The sequence below is a fragment of the Dasypus novemcinctus genome, chromosome 14 (assembly GCF_030445035.2).
Source record: "Dasypus novemcinctus isolate mDasNov1 chromosome 14, mDasNov1.1.hap2, whole genome shotgun sequence".
Taxonomy (NCBI): Eukaryota; Metazoa; Chordata; class Mammalia; order Cingulata; family Dasypodidae; genus Dasypus; species Dasypus novemcinctus.
In genome coordinates, this window is record NC_080686.1 from 46268190 (window position 1) to 46271711 (window position 3522).

The 3522-nt window shown below is 48.0% G+C and overlaps 1 pseudogene; it reads right to left on the reverse strand.

The window, feature by feature from the left end:
- Window positions 1-667: 667 nt before the first annotated feature.
- Window positions 668-2956, reverse strand: LOC131273335 (mitotic checkpoint serine/threonine-protein kinase BUB1 pseudogene; annotated as a pseudogene).
- Window positions 2957-3522: the final 566 nt, after the last annotated feature.

The window sequence follows — 3522 nt, forward strand, 5'->3', positions numbered from 1 at the left end:
TAGTAACAGTAAAATATGAAGCTCTGAAAAGTACCCATATACTTACTATAGCCATGTTTGTTCAACCCTCTGAGCACCTGAACTGGTTCAGAAATAAAGATGAGGATGGCAGGCCTGCTGTACAAAGGTTAGAGCTGAAAGATTCAGCTTCTTAAATCTAGTAGAAAATCCTTGATAAATCAAATGGAGCATTGTTAACAATAAGACAACTCTAAACATGTACATTTTATTAATAAATATTCTTTTCCCTCATATAAACTACTATTAGGAGAACTATAGCTATTTATATAATAACTCATTCATTTCCTAACATGTAAAATTGAATCTTCACATTCCTAATCATATTATTTCATTTGTTGAATTCTAATTTATGATATATTTCCATATCTGGAAATATTTCTAATGGCTAAGCTATTCTATCACAAACAACTTTGTAAGCTTACCACCTTATGCCTTCTTTTTTTCCAGATATATACAATGTTAAAATTAATAAAATAACAGTGATATTAAGAAATTTCCATATGCCAGGAAAGACTGTGAGTACTTTATTTATTTATTTTGTTGTATGAAACTTTGTTTTTAATAGGTATTTACACAACAGTAAGCATGGCGGCACTGAGGCCCGCAGGGGCAGGGCCCTGACAGGTGCTCTCCGTGCTCACGCCCGTCACTTCCCCGAGCGCTTGTACTCCAGGAGCAGCGCGATTAGCCTGTTGCGCAGGGACCTGACCTTATTCACATAGTGCTGCTGAAATGTCTTAAGATTGCCTTAAAAAATCCAAAGATGGAAGATGATGACAGTCTGGCATGTTCAACATGATGTGAAAAAATTCACTCCACATCTCCAGATGAGGAAGCCGTCTGAAGCGGCCTTCCGGCTTGCAGAGCCCGCCTCCGTTCCTCACTTTCAGGTACGTGCCGAGGAGCGCGCAGTGGACGGTCGCAGCCACGCCAACATAATCAACCTGGTAGCTCCACGGCCTCTTACTGAGCCTCTCCACGCACTGGAAGCCGGACGTTTCGCACTTAGCCGTCAATGTGGTTCCCTGTGGGAAAAGCTTCATGTCTATGCCCTGACCCAGGTCGATCAGAGCCAGGCCGGCAGCTAAATCGTCTTTTCCATCGTCCTGTTCCAAAAACCTGATGCCAAGGATGAAATTGTCTGGCTTGATGTCCCTATGGACGATCTCACAGCTGTGGAGCTGTTCCCCCATGTTCTGCATCTGATAGCAAAGTCCATGACCAGCGCTTGGGGCATCACTTTCTCAGGGGTATTTTTATAGAGGTTGATGGCATTCAACAATGTGCCGTAGTTGTAGAGTTCTCCTACTAACATGCTGCAATTCTGGAACAAGTGGGCAGAATAGAATGTGATGAACATGTGCCGCATGCATGGCTCGAGCCTCTCCATCAGCTGGGTTCCAATGTAGAATTCCCATGGGTTGGCAGGTTCCACTTGGAGTCACTCGCCTGTTCATGGGTAGTGGCTTCATAGACTTGGGCAAAGGCCTCTTCTTCAAGAAGGTGATCAACGCAATCCAACAATGAGCCCAATTGAAATTCAGTCTTGGGCTTGATGGCTGGAAGTTTACATTGCCATTCAAAAGTATTTTGATAGCTCACTGGTTTAGAAAGCCGAGGTAGAAGTCTATAAGTACTTCATGTCTATAAAATCGTTTGCTTACCACTACAAAACTTTGAATCAAGAAATATCATTACTTTTACTTTTCACATGTGAAAATGGAGATAAAAAGTTTTGGTAATTGGGCAAAGGTCACCTACCGAGTCAGTGACAGATCTTGGATTTGAACTGAGAACCTTGGGCATTAGAGCCTAACCTCTTAGCTATTATTCTCTACTAATTTCCAGAAGATATTCAGAAGTTTCATGTGTACATGTATATGCATATATTTGTATATTTATATGCATTCATGAAGATGTTAAAATCCAAAATTTATTTTATGAATTGGACATTTTTATATACTATATATAAATAATGCAAATTTAACTTTGTGGGATGATTTATCCAGAGACGTCATGGATAGGGTGCTTCTTTAATCCAACTTGGGAACAGTGATGTGATGGTAAATGTTTAATGAAATGCTTCTCTGGGTTAAAAAAGGCCTAGTGTGTTGGATTTGCTCTTTTCCCTGGTGTAAGTACTCCCACCTGGACAATTTCAAGCTTCCAATGTGGCATGATTGAATTTAGAGTTGGAAAGAGAGCGGTCATAGCATACCATGATGTAGTATTTCTATAATACACGTGCAGGAGAGGCAAAAGTCTCAAAAGCTTGGATGGCATACTGGCGTCCAACGTGGGGGCAACAACTTCCCGGCTGGACCCCCACCCGCCTCGCCAGCAAGGTAAGGACCCCCGTCTTCGCTAGGCCCCGCCGTCGGCGCCATGGGCGGCCGTCTTTCCTCCCACCAGGCGCCTCAGGTTAGGGCCCTTGCCGGCCTTTTAGACACCAATCATATGAATGTCTCAGTAAAGCAGCTCCAAACGTACTGGGACCTTTTGCTGCCTTTCAACCCCTGGCTCTCCACTTGCCAGCTGTGGGACCCGGACACGTACACTAACCTCATTGACCGTGTCACGGCAGCTATGGAGTATGAGAACAAGCGTTTTCCCCCCAGCCTTCTCCCCACGCTCATTGCCATTCACTCGTGCCTCCAGGGCACCCCCGTCAATCGGGACGCTTTCCACTGCACCTGCGGTAAGAGCAAGGGAGAGGGGTCTCAGTCAGACAGTGATTCCGACACCGAGTCCTTGTCCAGCTGCCTCAACAATGCCCTGGACTCTTGCCCGCCCAAACTGGACGCGCCTACCTCGCCCCAAGATGGCGAACTTCCACCTTCTTCTTGGGAGGATAAAGGGAAGTCCCTCCCCCTATACCTGCCCCCTCCGGCCACGGCACCATCTTGGCCCCCACCGGAAGAGGAGCGGCCGCCATCTTACAAGCCGCCTACCCCCTGGGGCAGTCCGCCATCTTGTGAGGCGCCACCATCTTGGGACGAGCCACTTTCTCGCCCCACCCCCTGGGCACCCCCCGCCGCGGATCCCTCATCCACCAGAGGGCCCATGGGTACTTGGCCCCCGCGGGCAGAGGCCCCCGTGCATCAGACGCCGCTCTTATACCCGCTGAATGCCGCCCCCTCGTGGCACCGTCCGCAGGATGGGTACCCCTTTACAGCCGACGAAATAAAAAACCTCCGCAAGGCTGTTAAAGAGGACGGCCTCGGTAGCCCGTACACCCAACATTTGCTTGAGGAGCTTAGCACTCAGCTCGCAGTTCCGTATGACTGGGTTTCCCTCGCTCGGGCCATTCTAACCCCCGGCCAATTCATCGACTGGCGTGCTCACTTTACATCAGAGGCAGAAAAGCAAGTGGCACACAATGCCCGTGTCAGGGCTCGCCATCCCCCGGGCGCTTACACAGGCACGGGCCAATTCGCCAATCCGGCCCAATATCACAACACCCCCCCCTGAGTTCTGGCTCCAACTTCGCGAGCTGGCTTT